The 18514-nt window shown below is 43.9% G+C and overlaps 2 long non-coding RNA genes across 3 annotated transcripts; one reads left to right on the forward strand and one right to left on the reverse strand.

The window, feature by feature from the left end:
• The first annotated feature begins 3387 nt into the window (after positions 1-3387).
• LOC115291897 lies at positions 3388-12310 on the forward strand. The gene is made up of 4 exons (XR_003908715.1): positions 3388-3511; positions 4488-4598; positions 6081-6208; positions 12207-12310. It is a non-coding gene; the product is annotated as an uncharacterized LOC115291897 (long non-coding RNA).
• LOC115291900 lies at positions 8443-12991 on the reverse strand. Of its 2 annotated transcripts, none has more exons than XR_003908720.1 (3): positions 12950-12991; positions 11573-11667; positions 8443-8610 (listed from the first exon to the last, which is right to left on the reverse strand). It is a non-coding gene; the product is annotated as an uncharacterized LOC115291900 (long non-coding RNA). The 2 variants fall into 2 exon arrangements; XR_003908719.1 differs by lacking the exon at positions 8443-8610 and adding an exon at positions 10479-10618.
• Between the last annotated feature and the right edge of the window lie 5523 nt (positions 12992-18514).

The raw sequence follows: 18514 nt of genomic DNA on the forward strand, positions 1-18514 counted from the left end.
CAGGCTCTGAGTTGTCAGCACAGAGCCAGATGTGGAGCTCAAACTCACGAACCGTGAGATCATGACCTGAGCCACAGTTGGACGCTTAACCATCTGAGCCCCCCAGGCGCCCCACCCATTTCAATTTTTTAAAAAAGGAACACCAGATCAACAAACAAGCCCAGGTGAGGACCTGCTCTCCCTGCACTATGGCTCCTTGTCGGGTTCCCTCAGGGGACAGGGAATGAAAATGTGCAAACTCACTTCTCAATTCTGTGTCTTATTAGCCGTGTGGCCTTGGGTAGTTTATGCTTCTCCCTGAGTCTTAGTTTCCCAATCTGCATGATGGGGAGACTGACCCAGATTTCATGTTAAATCCCTTCCAGAAAGGCCTTGTGAGATCTTGAAGACAGAAAGGGAGACGCAATCCAGTGAGGGAGGGGAGGCACTCTGGGAGTTTCTTTTGAACCTTTCTCTTCTCAGCTAGCAGGCTGCAGTGGCTTTTAATTTCCTCTGTCCCCAGGCACCGGAGAAGCAGTCACACAGATAACAGCTTCGGCTTCTGACCTGGCTGGCGCTGCTGGGGCTCCCACCATGCTTCATTGAGCAATGTGAACCCCTTGGTAATCCTGTTAAGCCACCGGGGCAGTGAGTCATTTCAATACCACCCAAACACCTTCCTGTCGTGTCCTGGCAAGGAGAGGAGCTCTAGCCAGAACGTGAAGACTTGACCTGCAGCGACATTCTAAACATAAATTGGAGCTTTTAATTGGGTTGTGACTTGGAAACCCATCATGCCTAACTCAGAGCTTGAAGAGCTCAAGCTGTACTCTTTCCTTCACTTATCACCCCTTTTCCGAGGCCCTGGGATATCCGAGGCATTGTGCTAAGCTTCAGGAATGCATCGATATATCATAGCCACTGTCTTCAAGGAATTCAGTGTCTCCTGGGAGAGACAGGCTCATAAACAGGAGGGAAATGTAACATCATAAGAACAGCAGAATAACAGTGTGACGCTGGACAATGGGCCAGTCCAGAGGAGAAGCGTTACCCCTGGGGGTGCAGAGTGGGGGGAAGCGTCAAGGAAATCTACTGATGTAGTGACACGCAGGCTGAGTTTGGAAGGATAATGGAGGCTTTCAGGTCCCAGGGGTGCTCGAAAGGAGTGTGATGTTTCAAGTGGTCTGCTGGGGACAGGGATAAGCATCTTATCCCTGTTGATATTTGCTGGTGCAAGGTGACAATGAAAAGAAGGCTGAATTCCAGTTAGTTTATTACTGACTTTAAATTCCCACAATGTACTCCCTTATTGCCTAGACTGGGCTAGATTGTCCCGCCCCGCTATTACCTGGCATACAAGATGGGGAAGGGCATTTGAGAGAGCTGGAACAGCATGTGCAAAAGTATGCACTGCACGTGTAAAGCTTCAGAACGTATCAATGGAATGGCAAGCAATCCGTCTGATAAGGCAGAGGATATTTGGAGGAGACCTAGAGAAGTGAAAATGAAGCCTCATTCCTTGAGGGCCCAAGATATGGTGCTAGGTCTGGGTTTTTTCCTAGAATGCAATGGGAAGCCATAGAGGGCTGTAAGCAAGTATGCAGTGTGATGAACTCTGTTGTTGCAGCAGCATTTGACAGCTGAAGACAGATGGGATATGAAAGACCAAGGAGGAAGGAGGGTCTAAATGGTGACTGGGACACTTCTCATCCTCCGTAATGATGTCAGAGTTGGAGGGATGTTAGGGACCACCCACTCAACTGTCTTTGTCACTCACTCGACCGTCTTTAGAACCCAGAGAAGTGCTAGGTACTTACTTCCCAAGCTGCTGAGTTGGGGGCAGAGTCAGGACGGGGTCCCAGCTTCCCAAATCCTTAGCCCCCCGGGGCTCTCGCCTTGACTGTGGCTGCCCTCCTCTTGCCGTGGCTCTGTCCTGCACCGCGCCTCTGCTGACCGAGCACTGCTCTGGACAGAGGAGGCCTGAGGTCTTGCCCTCCCACCATCCTCAATTCGGAGTGACCGCCAGGGACACCGTCCCTTCGTTGAATCTCTGTCTTCTCATTCCCAAGTGGAAGGCCTGCAGGTGTGGGCTTCTCTATTTTCTTCTCTTCCTCTCCAGTTTTTGACTTTTGATTTTGCTCTGTTCCCTGGCCTGTTCCTCTTGCTTTACATTAGGCCCACTTTACTCCTTTGCGTGTGCCGCCTGGATTTGAGGGCATTTGTGCCTGGGGTGTCCCTGACTTAGAGCTCTTCTCCAGCCTCTCCATCTTGTTTCTGCAGTTGGGCTTTCCAGTTAGAGATCAGGTCTTTCGGAGCAGTACTCCCAGGGCTGGGCCACCACCCTTCTCCGGCTCACAAAGGCTGCCTCTTTCTCATCCCTTGCTATCCCTGAACGCTCAGCCCCCCAGAGCCAAGTCACCAAATGTGGGTGTTGTGCCTTTTCACTGTGCCTCCTGGGCCCAGGCTTGGCTCCGCTTATAGTTTATCAAAGGAAAACAGTGGTGGGGCCTGTGATCTAGGGAGACAGGGTCCTCGCCATGAACAAGCCCACCTTGCCTGTTCCCTTGGGCTCCCAGTGCTGTGGGTCAGGTGCCTTCGTGGCAGAGCTCCAGGGAAGGAAGCAGATGAGGTGGGCTCCCCCATTAAACCCTCTCCCTCCCCCTTCCTCACCTCCCTGCCCAAGTGGCAGGAAAGGAGGGAGACTCAGAATTGCAGAGGGCCCTCAGGCCAACCTTCTGGCAGCCAAATCTCTCCGTGGCTTTCCTGCCCTTTAGTCTCTTAGCCTTCCTTTGAAGGCTTCATACCCTGCAAGTGTGACTGTGCGGGGCACCTCCCCCTGCCCTAGATCACAAGTGTCTTCCGAATTACAATGAAAGTGCCTTCTTGTACCGCTGCCCAGTGAGTAGCCGGTTCAGAATATAGTGCTACAGCCCTCCTTGGCAAGACGGCCATCTGAGTGTATGAAGAAAACACCACCTAGTCCTCCCATCCCACGCCTTGCTTTCCTGCAGGTTACTGCCTCTCCTGTGTCCTGTCGTTGCTATATCCTTAAGAGGTGCTGCCTCCAAAAGGCAGAGATCCCAGACGGGCGAACTAGCTTGTGTAACCAACCAACAAAGCAGGGCCGCCCGTGGCTCCACACAAAGGAGGTTTCTTTCTCCCTTACATAACCTTCCTGGTCAGCGTGCAGTCCTCTCTCACGTGGTGGTCCCGGGGGCCCTGCTGGCTTGGATCAACACCCTCCCCCAGGCAGCGAGTGGAGCCCGCTCCCTCCAGCTGGGCCACCCAGGCTGTGGGGCTGGGAAGGGCGGAGAGCCCACCCTCAGCCCGCTGCTGAGAGCGGGTCCTGCCACCTCATCTCATGCTGATGTGAACTGGGCAATCCAGTCCCTGGCTGGTCCGCTGCCCGTCAGACACAACCGTGTGCAGTGGGGGCCCATCGGGAGGGAAGCGGGCCTTCCTTGCCAAGCAGAAGGGCTTCTCTGCCTCTGAGCCTGAGAGTCCGAGCCGCCAGCGCAGGCCGATGTTAGAGGTAGGGAATGGGGCCCCCTCTTGTTTCCAACTAGCAAGCAGTGTTTTCTTAAACTTCGGCTGTGGGAGCACCACTTTTGAGATCTTGGGCTGTATCTGCATAACACCTGTATTATAATTAACTTTGTATTCTCTCTAAATCGAATCACTTTTTAATTTAGCTTCGCCTGACTAATAATGTCTGGGAAATCGTGGTTTTGATGTGCTAATTATATTTTTCCAATATATTAATACACTCCAAGATAAATTTATAGTTATTTCAATACAAATACGTGTACCACCCCAAATATTTGTACACGCTGCTGGTATGTGTCGCACTTTGTGGGGGAATATTCTGAGTGGGTACAAAGCCCTCTGTGAGGTGGCCCCTGCCTCTCTCTCTCTCTCTGCCTCATGTGCTGCCCCTTCCCTCTTGCCTACAAACCTGCAGGTTTATGGACCTTTTTGTTCCTCAGACCTGCCAAACGGTTTCTTACCCCAGACCATTTGCACTGGCTGCTATCTTGGCCAGGAAGACATCCGCCACGTTTGGCTTTTTCTGGACATTAAGGTCTAACTGCTTGGTCTGGTGGTCTTATACCACATCTCACTCCACCCTGACTAGCCACTCGTCTCTGTCCCTTGACAGCAACTTCCAAGGTCTGACATGCTGTTTATTTGTTTGCTGATTTCTTCATTGTTTCTCTGTGCCCAGTAACATGCAAACTCTGTCAAAGCAAGAGATTTTACCTGTGCTGTTTACTCCACGCTCCCAGCACTTGGCACAGGGCCTGGCCTGCATGTACTGTGAATAAATATTTGGTAAATGAATAAAAACTATAGAAAATAGAGACATTGGTCACTAGTCAAATGGGGGTTAAAATACAGTTTTGTCAGTTGCGTGGCAATCTCTAATACACATCTGGTCAACTGCTGGAGAAGGCAGCGGGGAGGTGAGGCCACCGTGGGGCTTCCAGCTCCATTCTTGCAATTTCTAGGTGCACAAGGCACCTGACTGGCTCGCCCAGCCACGGGAAGAGAAGCTGCCCAAGGGGGAGTGGGATGGCCAGACCTACTTCTAGAAGACACTTGCAGCAAGGAGGCAAGAGGTAAGGAGAGAACATGCTGAGGAGGACCAGTCATCCCTGCCTTAGGTCACAGGCAGCCGTGCATGTCCACCCATAGGGAACACCGGCCTCTATTAGACTGGCTTCTGCTCCTCTTCCTTGAGGGTGGAGGGAGCTGGAGGTGGGGATGGAGTAAAAGTAAGGGATGCTGAAAGACCTGAAAGTGTCCAGTCTACATCTTGAAATGGGAACCAGAAAAAAGGGGGAAAAGCCCCCTCACTCATGAAGAAAGTGGACATGATTTTCCTTGTGAAAATCAAGGTGCCAGGGGCACCTGGGTGACTCAGTCGGTTAAGTGTCTGACTCTTGATTTAAGCTCAAGTCGTAATCTCAAGGTTTGTGAAATGGAGCCCTGTGTTGGGTTTTGTGCTGACAGCATGGAGTCTGCTTAGGATTCTCTCTCTCTCTCTCTCTCTCTCTCTCTCTCTCTCTCTCTCTCTCTGTCCATCCCCTGCTCGCTTGCACTCTCACTCTCTCTTTCTCTCTCTCAAAATAAATAAAGAAACATGAAAAAAAATCAGTCCACAAAAGAAATCCAAGACAAGTTAAAAAAGCCAATGTTCCCCATCTGCCCTGTCTCCAGAAGTACATTGGCCATGGATGCTGTGATGTAGCTCCCTGACCCTTCAGACCAAGCCACTCAGTACTGCTAGGATCATAACTGAGTCTTCCCAGGAACCATTCTGCCTTATCCAAGGCAACACCTCCATGGGGTGGGGGGGGGGCACAGTTCACATTCAATGTCTAAATAATATGGGGTACAAAGCCCTAGCCATTTGCCTCAATTGAGGTCAATTCTGAAGGGCCATGCTGGTTCCAGAACAACCTTGCCTGCCATCCAACTTTCTTCTGCTATCCAACCTGCTCCTTTCACATTCCCAGTAAACTTCCTGCTCGCAAAGTCCCCTCTCAGAGTCTGTTTCCCAAGGAAACCTAGGACGACACATGTAATGCCCTAATTGACTGTGTCCTCCACAATCAGTTGCCATCTTGCCCAGGTGAGAACTAACTTCCCACTAAATATTATTAGATTTTCTTCCTGTACTTGAGGTTGAGACAAACCATAGCCACACAAATGACATGTTGGTGCCCTCAGAAGAATGGCAGATCATTCCTTCAAAACTACTCAGAACAATAAAGGTTAAAATTAAAGGGAGGCAATGAAAATAGCTGAAGTGAAATAATATTTGCGTAGCGGTTGATATTTTCCAAATCTGGTTCATATGGAGCATTTGACCCTGTTTCTGAGCTTCTCCATTTGCTTGGCCCCCACCTGTCTCTCCGGGCCCTCAACATGTTCAGGACAGGACTCCTGCATTTCCTACCACTGCCAGCTCTCTCAGACCCGCTCACATCAGGGCTGGACTCTGGCTTGGACCCCATCACACTCAGTGCATGGGAGTCCCGCTGTCACGCTCCAGTGCCCCGGACCACCTAGGCTTTGTCTCGTCTCACTGTTTCTAGGCTTAGAAGATGAGTCAGATCTCAGATCCCCAGTGGCTCCCCAGAGGGGCAGGCTGATATCACCTGGAAGTTCAGGCAAGTTCATTCTTCACGGATGAAGTCTGATTGTTGAGAGACTGGAGTGGAAGGTAAGTGATATTATAGGCTTACACTTTCTCTGTCCCCTCTCTGCCCCAACAGTGGGCACATAGCAAAGGTTCCATTGAGCCTATCCAAAGACATTTCATAAAGCAGATCTCTGACTGCATTTTGTGGTGGTGTTGTGGCTAGTATGGTGCTCATCTTCTTGGGCTTTTCTCCCCTCTTTCTCTTTTCCCCTTCCTCTTGCAGCCCTGAGATTACACCTCCTCCTTCCCCCTAGAAAGCATACATCTGCACGTATGCTTCCTGTAAACTTTGCTTCATGTGTGTTTTCCTAGACAACCCAGGTGAAGAAACAGACAGTAACCTATTTGATTTTCATAAAAAGTCATTCTGTGGGGGTAGGAATTATTACTGCTACTTTCAGGTGTGTGAACTAGAGGTAAAATGAACTACCCAAGACCGGAAGTACACAGTAAGTGGTAGATCACAACTTAGCCTACCTGTTCTGACTCTGCATCAGGTGTTTCTCTTACCTGGGTTGTGAATTAAGAGGGGTGCCTGGGTGGCTCAGTTGGTTAAGCGTCGGACTTCAGCTCAGGTCATGATCTTGTAGTTCGTGGGTTCGAGCCCCGTGTTGGGCCCTGTGCTGACAGCTCAGAGCCTGGAGCCTACTTCGAATTCTGTGTCTCCCTTTCTCCCTACCCTTACCCTGCTAGTGTCCTGTCTCTCAAAAGTGAATAAAAACATTAAAATTTTAAAAAATAATAATAAATAAAAAATAAAGTGACAATTAAGAATCAATATATTCTTTTTCAGTAAAGGTGGTATCGTGGGATAGGGTGGAGGCAGCAAACACCAGAAAAAAGGCAGATGCATGGAGATGATGGACCCATTGACTCTTGCAAACTTCCACTGTCTACCAGTTCATAATCAATATGGAGGTACTCTTAGGACTGAGGACAGAACATGGTTGACAAAGTATATTCATTTCCTAGAACTGCCATGACAAATTCCCGCCAGCTGGATGGCTGAAAACAACAGAAGTGTAAGTCTCGTAGTTCCAGAGGCCAGAACTCTTAAGTCAAGGTGTCAGCAGGGCTGTGGTGCTCTGGAGGTTGTAGGGGACAATCTGTTCCTCGTCTCTTCCAGCCTCTGGTGATTGTCCGCAGTCCTTGACTTATTGGCCACATCTCCCTGCTTAGTCTTCACATGGCCTTTGTCCTGTGTGTCTACATCTTCTTTCTTCGCCTGTCTCTCACAAGGCCACTTGTGAAGGCCTTTAGGGACCTCTCAGATAATCCAGAGAGATCTCCTTGTCTCAATATACTTAATTAAATTACATCTGCAAAGACTCCTTCTCCAAAAAGGTAATATTTATAAATTCTAGGCATTAGGACTTGATATATTTGGGCAGCCATTTATTCAGTCTACTACACTATCTAATAGGCCACTTTGCCCAGAGATACTGGTGTGTTCTTCAACATGCATACAAAGTTTCTAGTGTTCCTTTACATTATACTCTTTGCCTTATGGGCTGGCGCACAGTCTTCGTTGTAGACATGGCTGAAGGCAAGCCTTCAGTCTATCCTGCAGTGAACTGGAGGGGACACCAGAACCGAACTTACCCTCCCGGCCCTCCCAGCCTTAGGTGTGGGGAAGTCTGCTTCTCAGATGTCTGGATGGTGATGCCATTATTCCCCTCCTGCTGGCATCGCAGAGGACGATGGGCTGCATTTGCTTGTGTTTGAATTTTCAGTTGCTGTCAATCACTCTGATCTAATATTTGTATTTTGCAGAACTATCTCACGGCCAGTTCTGGAGGAGAGAATCGTCCTAGTTACAAATATTTGTAGTACTTGGCTTTGCTGCACTTTGGCCAGCAATGTTGAAAATGGAGTCAGGTGCCACCCCGAGGTGCCCAGCAGACATGTGCGTTTGCATGGTGTCCTACAGTGCCCTCTTCCTCAGCTTCCTGAGGAGCTCATGGGGGGCTGAAGGAGCAAGAAAACAGCTGTGCCTGACAGGGGCCAGACGCCATTAGAAGAAAGGTGTAACTCGTACAGGTTTCCTTTTTTTTTTTCTTCTTCCTTCTTTTGTTTGTTCCTCCTCCTCTTTTCCCTCATGGGCTTCATCTGCTTTTTTGGCTGGCCGTCTTTTTCTTCAGTTTCCTTTCACAATTCCCAACTGCTTGCTTCCAGCAGTCCATATCACTTCCCGTTACTAGGACATTGTGAAACTGCAATTCCTACCCACCCGCAACCCCATCCCTGGATCCCACCTTCACAGCTGTTCTCTCCTCTTGTCTGTCTTAGAGCCACTCCACATAGGTCTTCCAATGACATAGAGGTTTCGCCATTCTTACATCCTCCAGGCCTCTTTCCATCAATTAGTCCTTTCTTTCTTCAGTGACAGCTTTGTTGAGATATATCTCTGTCTCTGTCTCTCTCTAAAAATTAAACATTTAAAAAATCAATTGATCATAAATATAAGGCATTATTTCTGAATTCTCAGATTGATTCCACTAATATGTATATGTTTTGTTTATGGCAATTTATACTATTTTGATTACCGTAGCTTTGTAGCGAGTTTTGAAATCAGGACATATGAGTTTTCCCACTTTGTTCTTCTTCAGATTTGTTTTGGTTACTCTGGGTTTCTTACATTTCCATGAGAATATTAGGATCAACTGTCGATTTGTGCAAAAAAGCTAGTTGGGGGGCACCTGGGTAGCTCAGTCAGTTAAGTGTCTGATTCTTTGTTGCAGCTCATTCATGTCCTGATCTCACGGTTAATGGGTTTGAGCCCAATATGAGGCTCTGAGCTGATGGTGACTGCTTGGGATTTTCTCTCCCTCACTGTCTGCCCTTCTTCCACTCATGCATTTTCTCTATCTCTCATTGTAAAGAAACTTTAAAAAAAAGGTAGTTGGGCTTTTGTTAGAGGTTACATTGAACCTGTAGATGGATTTGGGAGATAGTTCCTTAGCATTCAGTCTTTAAATACAAAATCACAAGACGTCTCTCCATCCATTGAGATCTTCTTTAATTTCTTTTAACAATGTTTAACAAGGCTTGCACACCTTTCATTAAATTCATTCCTGAAGTATTTTATTCTTCTTAATATTATTAAAAATGGAATTATTTTTTAATTTTATTTAAAAAAATTTTACTGCTAGTCTATAAAAATAAAACTAAATTTTGCATATTGACTTTGTATCCTGCAACTTTGCTGAACTTGTGTGTAGTTCTTACAGTATTTTGGTGGATTATTTAGGATTTTTGTTTCACAAGATCATGTCCTCTGTGACTAGAGGTAGCATTATTTCTTCCTTTTCAATCTCAGTAAGTTTTATTTATTTATTTTTGCCTAGTTTTCCTGGCTAAAATCTCTAGTGCAACACTGAATAGAGATGATGAGTGGACGTACTTGTCTTATTCCTCAACTTAGGGAAGAAGCTTTTGGTCTTTGACTGTTAGGTATGACATTATTAGTGGCGGGTGTTCATAGATGCTCTTTATTGAGTTGGCAAGTTCTCTTCTATTCCTAATTTGTTGAGTGTTTTTATCACAAAGTGGTGCTAGATTTTGCCAAGTGCTTTTTTTCTGTGTATATTAGCCTTTTTTCTTTATTTTATTAATATGGCGCATTGATATTCAGTGTTGAACTGATCTTCCATCCCTGGGATAAATCCCACTTGGTCATAGTATAGGATTCTTTTTGTGTTTCTGGAGTCCCTCTTTCTTTTATGCCTTCCATATTTTTTCTCTATTGATTTCCCTTTTTTAGCTAATAAACATGCTTGAGGTTTTTTTTTTTCAATAATAACAGAACCAAATAAATTTACTTCATGAGTCCTATGCCTCCAAGCCACTGCCCCATCTTCTTTCTTCCATTTTTATTCAAGTTTTGGAAAAAGTTGTCCTCTTGCTATCTTACTACTGATTCATGACTTAACCATATAGAAATATGTTTCATTAAGATCATGAAGGACTTTCCAACTACCAAAGTCCATGAGCACTTTTCAGTCCTCACTTTATTAGATTTTATGTATCATTCTACAGTTTGTTTCCTGTTTCTTTCATTTTTTGGAACTTTCACATCTTTGGTTTTCTTTGTATCTTTTTTTGTATTATAGTTTCTTGCTCACCTTTGTGGACACTTTCCCCCCTGCCTATAAAATACTGGTATTTTTTTTAAGGTTCTATCTTTGATGCACTTCTCCTGTCACTTTATACTTTGTCTGGGAAATCTCATAAACTCTCATTATTTTTATTATCATCCATATGCCAATGAATAATGAATTGTTACCTTTGCTCAGGTCCAGCCAGGTGTAGCTCAATGCCTGGACATCACCATTTGAAAATGCCACATGCTTATTAAATTCAAGAAGTCAAAATAAACATCAGAGGTTTTCTTTTCCTGCCCAACCTGTTCTCCTAGCTTGAAGCAAATTTCTGGGATTAGGAAAATTTTAAAAAATTAATGTTTGTTTATTTTTGAGAGAGAGAGAGAGAGATGAGCAGGGGAGGGACAGAGAGAGAGGGAGACATGGAATCTGAAATGGGCTCCAGGCTCAAAGCTGTGAGCTGTGAGCTATGATTCAGATGCTTAACTGATTGAGCCACCCAAGTGCCCCTGGGACTTAGGAAAAACTAAACAGCTTTTAAGTGAGGTGAGAATTGCCTCAGTTTACCAGAGCAGGTTGGCAATCCTCCCCTTTCGGTGATGTGAGATGCCATGTAGCAGAAAGAGATAATTCAATGTTGGTACTCTATGGTCAGTGAACTTTTAGTCTTAACTAAGAGACAGTAACAAACACAGATGACTGTAACCCAAGGCAGGTTAGGAAAAGTGTGACAGGGGGAAAAAAAAAAGAATGATAATAGGAACTCAAAGGAGAATGAACTTGATTTTGCCTGGAAAGGTGATATATGGGAATGGGGAGCCCTCCCAGAGATGGTGACTTTTGTGCTGGGACAGGAAGGTGAGTTGGACTTGGATAAGGCAGGGTGGTGGAGAAGTGGCTGAGTATGTGCAGGGAGGGGCTTATGGTTCAGTGTGTCTGGTGGGAGATTGGAAGCAAGTCACAGTTGTCCAGCTGCAGACCAGAATTTGAAGTGCTTTGAATGCTACTATGGAAAATTCAAGAGTTTATTCCAGAGACAGGAGGGATTCGCTGAAGCTGTTAAGCAGAGTAGTGACAAGGACCGAGCCATGTTTTAGGAACATTCGAGGAGTCCTATGCATCTAGTGTTTACATGTATTTAAAAAAAAAATTATTCCTGGGTGTTTCAGCGTCAGTGAAGTAGACAAGGTCCTGAGAGATCACTTTGTCCTTGTGTTTGCTCTAGAAGGTATGGTTCTTATGTATAAAAACAAAGAGGCAATGAAGTAGTGTCCGCCATCACCTGCTAACGTTTGGCCACTTCTGCACAGGAGCTCTTCTTCCCCACAGTCTTCTGGCATTGTCCCTTGCCCAAACTGAAATGTGTGTCACTGTGTCCTGAAGGCGGGAGGAAAAAAAAATACATTAAGCAAACAGGAAAAAAAGAGGCACAAAGAAAAAGCCACCAACAGCCATACATGGCAGGTGTGCAGACTCTTCCCTACTCAACAGCCCTCCCCCACCCTGCCATCCTGCAATGTGGCCGAGGTCAGAGCAGAAGAGAGGCGAAGTGGGACTTCCTTAGCAAATAGAGCTTAAACTTTGTGACCTGCCCTAAGGCTTCCTCTTCCCCTCCCAATCAGGGAGAAATTTGTCCCTCCTCTGTTTTCCTAAAGCACTCCAGGGGTGCCTGAGGGGCTCAGTCAGTTTAACTTCCGACTTTAGCTCAAGTCAGGATCTTGTAGTTCATGAGTTCGAGCCCTGCCAAGGCTGACAGCTCAGAGCCTGGAGCCTGCTTCAGATTCTGTGCCTCCCTCTCTCTGCCCCTCTCCCACGTATGCGCGCTCACGCATGCTCTCTCTTTCAAAAATAAATAAACATTAAAAGAAATAAGGCACTTTGGTTATGTGTAAAGTTCTCATGGTGTTTGTTCCTAGACTGCCTGTGAAATCCAAGAATAAGAGTGTGTCATCCATTGCTGTATTCTTGATGGTGCCAGTGCAAAACCCTGGGCATCTAGGCTCCTCAGGGCCGTGACCTACAAAATGTGAGTATGAACACACATACTGGGGGAATGTAAAGAACAATATTTTGGAGAGTGAGAAGAAAACACTAGAATTTCATTTATGCTTACTTTAAACTCAACATAAGGTGTTAAGCTTTTTTACCCTTGAATGTATAAATTGACAGAAGTATGTATGTATAAAATATAAACAAATGTATTGGGATGAATGTTTCAAATTTTTCTTGTTGGTGAGGGTTAATTACAAAATATTGTGGATTATGCTCTAGGTACTGAATTATTAATGATTGTGCATGGGGTAACTCTTAAGTATTTGGTGATAAATAGGAAAATTCATTACCAAAGAAAAAGCTAGGCCTTTAATTGATCAATTTATTCATGCCAACCCACAAGTATGAATATTAAATAGGGCTTGTATATGTCATGCAATGTGGTAGGCCCTGTGGGTTGTTTTTTTCAAAGATGACTACCATGTATGTGGAGGAACTTTGAAGTTTTAACTCTACATGATATAATGGCAGCATGTGAGCAAGGTTGTGGGGGAGCATATGGGGAAATGGACATCCTCGTTGTCTTTTGGGGTGATAGAGCACTGGGACACTACTTTTCTGAAGGACATTTTGACAAGCATGCCAAAGACCTTTAAAAAGTTTGTACCTTGAGGGGCGCCTGGGTGGCTCAGTCGGTTACAGGTCCAACTCTTGGTTTTGGTTCATGTCATGTTCTTGGGGTTTCTTGAGTTTGAGCCCCATGCTGGGCCCTGTGCTGGAAGCATGGAGCCTGCTTAGGATTCTTTCTCGTGCCCTCTCTCTCTGCTTCTTCCCGACTTGTGCTGTGTCTGCCTCTGTCTCAAAATAAGTAAATAAACTTAAAAAATCTCCATAAACCTACTTCTAAAAATTTATACAAAGTATAATGAAGGATTTGTGAAATATTTTAACTGAAAGCATGATTAACACAGCATGATTTATAATACTGAAAAACCAGTGCTGTCCCTGGGTGGCTCAGTCAGTTAAGTGTTTGATTCTTGATTTTGGTTCAGGTCGTGATTTCATGGTTTGCAAGATCGAGCCCCTCATGGGGATTCATGCTGACAGCAAAAATCCTGCTTGGGATTCTCTCTCTCCTTTTCTCTCTGCCCCTCCCCCTATTCGTAGACGTGCATGTGCTCTTTTTCTCTCAGAATGCATAAATAAACATTAAAACAAAGAAAAATCAGTAACACCCCAAATATTCAACAATATGGGATTGCTTACATAATATGTGTTATTTCCATTCAATGCAATACAACCCAACTATTAAAACTCGATATGCAGATACATAGTTAATTACATTGAAACTTATTTACAATGTTTTAAAAATAAAATGAGTTATACACTGCTATCTAATACAGATTTATTCTATTAATATGCATGCATATAGGAAAATATATGCTAAGTGTGCTGAGACTTTCAGTATTAATTTTTAACTTGACATCTTGTAAAGTACTGTTTTATGAGTGTTAACTATGGATAAATTTGTGTAACCACTACAACAATCAGGAGAGACATCTATAGCTTCCAAACATACTAACAAACACCCTTGTGTTGTTCTTTAGGTTTGGTGAGTTTTAACTAGATCCCATTTATATGATATTCTGAAATAGGCCGAACTGTTGCAACAGAAAACACATGAGGGTTGCCAGAGATTGAATATAACCCCAAAGCCCAAAGAACAGCACAAGAGGGTATGTGTGTGTGTGTGTGTGTGTGTGTGTGTGTGTGTGTGTTTAAATGAATGGCATGGGGAACTATGACAGAAGAAGAAGATGGTGATCCAAATATGAATTCAATACCACTGTGGGAGGATTGGCCAGGTACACTAAACTCAGCCTTTTGAGAATCTGGACTAAGGTCCCTGAGATTCTACTTGACTAAGTCCTGAAATGGTGGTAGGAATGGGACAGTGTTGATCCTGAAGGTGGAATTTGAGTGGCCTCAGTTGTGAAAAGAGGAGGAATGTTGGGGTAGGAAGCCAGGTGGAGCATTGCTCATTTGTTCACTTATTCACTCAACATTTACTACATGAAAGGCATTCTTATGTTATTGCTACAATCCATGGTGATTCTCTCTACTTGTGGAATGAGTAGATAGTATGCCTACACATGCTTGAACACACCCACTCATTCACATACGCATGTGCTCATGTACACATGCATGGGTGGTTGCACAGGAGGAATGGCAAGCATTGGCCAAATGCCAGCTGGGAAACCCACAGTACTGAGCCTCAGGCACTGCGAGCCCCATGGATCAGTTCACAAGGTAGCCGCTAACATCAAAGAGTGTCGGGATTGTTCCAGAACTGGGACAAAGGGTAGCTGTAACCCTGAGGTCTTTTGACACTAGAGAAGTAGTTGATGCATTTCCTCGGGATTGAAAAAAAGCCTAGGTGGTATTTGAACAGCTGAGCCTAAGGATACAATGCATTGACTAAAGAGAGAAGGGTACCTATAAACAGAATATATCAAATAGTTCTTGATTTAGTTAGCAGCGTGAGTGGGGCTATGTGTTTTTCCAACAGGAAAGGGGATTAGCAGCTTCTTTTTAGCATCTAAGAACAAAAAGACAGCCAGTCCCTTGAACTTGAACTTGCTTATGATAAGCCCTTATCATAAACCATCACTCTCTGCGTATTGATTTCTAGCCAACGATTAACCAGATGTGACCTTAGAGCCTTGATAATAGCTGGAGAACTCACTCAGCAGAGGGAAGCCTGCTAATTTATGAACAAAGCAGGTATTTACAGACCCTTCCCCCCCTACCCTCAGGTGAGTACTTTTCCATCCAGGTGGAAGTCATAAGCACAGAGAAGTTGCAGACACAGAGCCCTGATAGGTCCCTGAATGTGAGCTTGTGCTGACCATCTGGAAGGATGAGGTGGTCTAGACCCGACAGGAAATGACTTGATGCAAAAATCATGAAAGCAGCACCTGCTGTGGAGGGTGGAAATTCAATGCCTATGACCCACATGATCGTATTACTACTAACAATTCCATTCACTCATGGAGACATCACACTTTACAAAATTCTTTTATACTCATTATCATGGCAGTATTTCTTGTATGATTCCATTTATATAAAGTTTAAAAATAAACTCAAGTAAAGTATATTGGTTAGAAAGGCATACTTAGGTGGTAAAACCATATCGCAGATCAAGGAAATGATCACATAAAGTCAGGGGAGCAGCGACTCTAGAGAGAGAAAGCAAGGGTTATAAAAATGGGGCACGGGCAGTCTTTCTGGGTGATGCTCATTTCTTCCTGGGGGTGGAACTTCCCTGGGCTTCACTTTACAGTTTTGTTAAGCTGTACACTTATCACCTATGCACTTTGTGCACAAACATATGCTTTATTTTACACACATCAAACAAACAAGAAGTCAGGAGAGAAAAGAATCAGTTCCTTCCTTTGTGTCATTCCAATCTTGACTGGTTGTTGGTTATGGAGATTCTAGACTAGACATGGCTAAAGCAAGGCTAAAGTACTGCCTAGGGAGCACTGTGGATAGATTGACCTTATGCCTTATTTAAGAAAGTGTGTGTGTGTGTGTGCGTGTGCGTGTGCGTGTAGTTCCAGTATGAGAGTCCCATGGAAGGACTAAGAGGCTTGCTCACGGTCACCAGCTAATGTCAGAATTAGAACTTGATCCCAAGGGGTTCTATGTCTGATACGCCACATCTAATGATAGTATTCCATTTCCAGCTAAAAAAATTCCGCATATCAAGGTCACCTGCGTGGCTCAGTAGATTAGGCATCCAACTCTTGATTTCAGCTCAGGTCATAATCTCATGGTTTGTGAGTCTGAGCCTCACGTTAGGCTTCATACTGTCAGTGCTTGTGGACTCGTTCTCATGCTCTCTCTCTCTCTCTCTCTCTCAAAGTAAATAAATAAATAAACTTTAAAAAATTCTCCACACTTGTTTATTTCAAATGCAGCTGAGTTGGATATCTTGGCTAATTGTGGAATTGTCCATTGGTGTTCAAACTTGCTTTAAAATATGGAGACTATTTGGCTCTGTGCTAGTTAAATATGTCAAAGAAAGGTTCACTGGGCATTGTGAGTTAAGGCAGTAGGAAAAATGTGCCTGATTTCCTAGTAATAGCAGCATCTTGAAAAATTAGACTTCCTTTTCCATATAGGATTTGGTCTCATTACAATATTTTTTGTATACCAAATATATTATGTGTTCATTATAAAGCATTTAGAAAAATTTGGGAGAGATATAGAGAAAATAATAACTACCCATAATCTCAACTTGCAGACATAAGCCTTATTAAATTTTGGTATGTTTTCTTGTATGTTTATTTAAAAATTGTTTGTAAAACTGATATCCTAAAAATATGGTGTTGAAACTTGTATTTAAAAAAATCTTAACAGTACATTGTGAGTTATTTTCATATTAATAGTTTTTCTCTAACACATATTTTAAGGCCGGTGTAATATAACATTGTGTGAGTGTATCATGTTTCTTAAAAAGCCAATTTCCTTTTGTTAGCTATTTGGTTTTTTCCAATTACTGCTATTGTAAATAATGTTGCAATAAGCATCTTTGTAAATAAATCTTTGCACACACCCAGTATTATTTCCTTAGAATAAATTCCTAGAAGTGAAACCATTGGGTCTGGGTCAAAGGGTATGCACACTTTAAAGGCTTTTGTTATGTTTGCCAAATTGCATTTCAGAAGGATTATCTGAATTTATGCTCCCACAAGGAGTGTATAAAAGTGTTTTCCCCAGCCATGCCAAAGCTAGGCGTTCTAACTTAAAATGTCTTAAAAAAAGATTTTGCTTACTAGCAAGGTTCCGGTTTCTTTTAGCCCTCACGTTGCTTGGATTCTTTTAGTCCTTCAAGTAAAATGGTGTGTTATCCCTTCTACACGAGTTCTGTTGATTAAACATAAATTACAGGACTAAGAAAACTCAGGTGTAGGCACACATTTAAAATTTTCCACTTGAACCATGAAGGGAATCCATTATTAAGATGGAGAAGGAGATTTTTATAAATAGGAGAAGAGATTTTTGCCTGTGTTAACAGGAGAGCTCTCAACTGAGTTGCGTATTTGCCTAACTAATGCCCCATTAGGCGTTCTAAGCACATTCACATATTGTTAAAATACCTGACGATCATTCATAGAAATGGGAAGTCAAACAAGCCCAGTGTATCAATTTGCCAAATCCAACAAGCTGCTTGGCAGTGTGCTCACAAGACCCTATGGGGGACGCAGGCATGAGTAGCTTAGACAGCCCATTAGCTTATGAAAAGAGCTGTCGATGCAATCATCATCTATTTGCCTGCATTTCACTGACATTTTTTCTGAGCTTATGGTGGTAGAAAGCTATTTCCCACATTCCTACCGGGGCACTCGGCAGAACGATGGGCAGGTTAAATCCCAATAAAACAAATACTGCTATGATGCAAATCTTTCTATAACTGAAAGAATGTTAGGCCCCAGGTGGAATTCCATTTATTTCTAATATTTTTTTGATGTCATAAAATCCTAACACAACAAAATAATTGGGACAATGCTGCGGCCTACATTCTATTGGGATTTGACTTACTAGTGATAGTTTGATTAACATGGCTTCTGGAAAGAAATCTCCTTTGATTAAAATAGCAACCTGGGGGAGAGCAGCCTGGGAGGAGTATGGACTTGTTCTTCGTTATTGCAGAGCTCTGAAGGGTGGAACTGAGGTCAGAGGGTGGAAGTCACAGAGAGTCTAATGATAGATAATCTTAAGGAATAAATTTCTAACAATCAGAGTTGTGCCAAGAATATCTGCGCTGTGAGTTAGGAAGCACCTTTTCACCTGTAAGGGTCCAAGCTCCCACCGGAGAATAGTCCGGAACACTGGGGCGGCGTTTCCTTTACTGTGGGACCCAGGGTCTGTGTTCTCAGAGGAGGTCACGTGGACATAGTTGGGGTGGGCTGTTCTATCAAGGCTGTGTATTAGTAACAAGACACGTGAGAAATTCCAAGAGTATATTTTTCAAATCTTTCATTATTCATTTTGTTTCTGAATAGTATACAAGTCAAATGCAGGTTGCCAAGGGGAAGGCCGTCATCGTCCAAGTCAGGCCATAGAGCCAGGTTCGATTATTCCCTTAGGCATCTATTTACTTCTTTTCTTTTCTTTTTTTATATTTATTTATTTTTGAGAGTGAAAGAGACAGACAGAATGTGAA

The sequence above is a fragment of the Suricata suricatta genome, chromosome 5 (genome assembly GCF_006229205.1).
Source record: "Suricata suricatta isolate VVHF042 chromosome 5, meerkat_22Aug2017_6uvM2_HiC, whole genome shotgun sequence".
Classification (NCBI taxonomy): Eukaryota; Metazoa; Chordata; class Mammalia; order Carnivora; family Herpestidae; genus Suricata; species Suricata suricatta.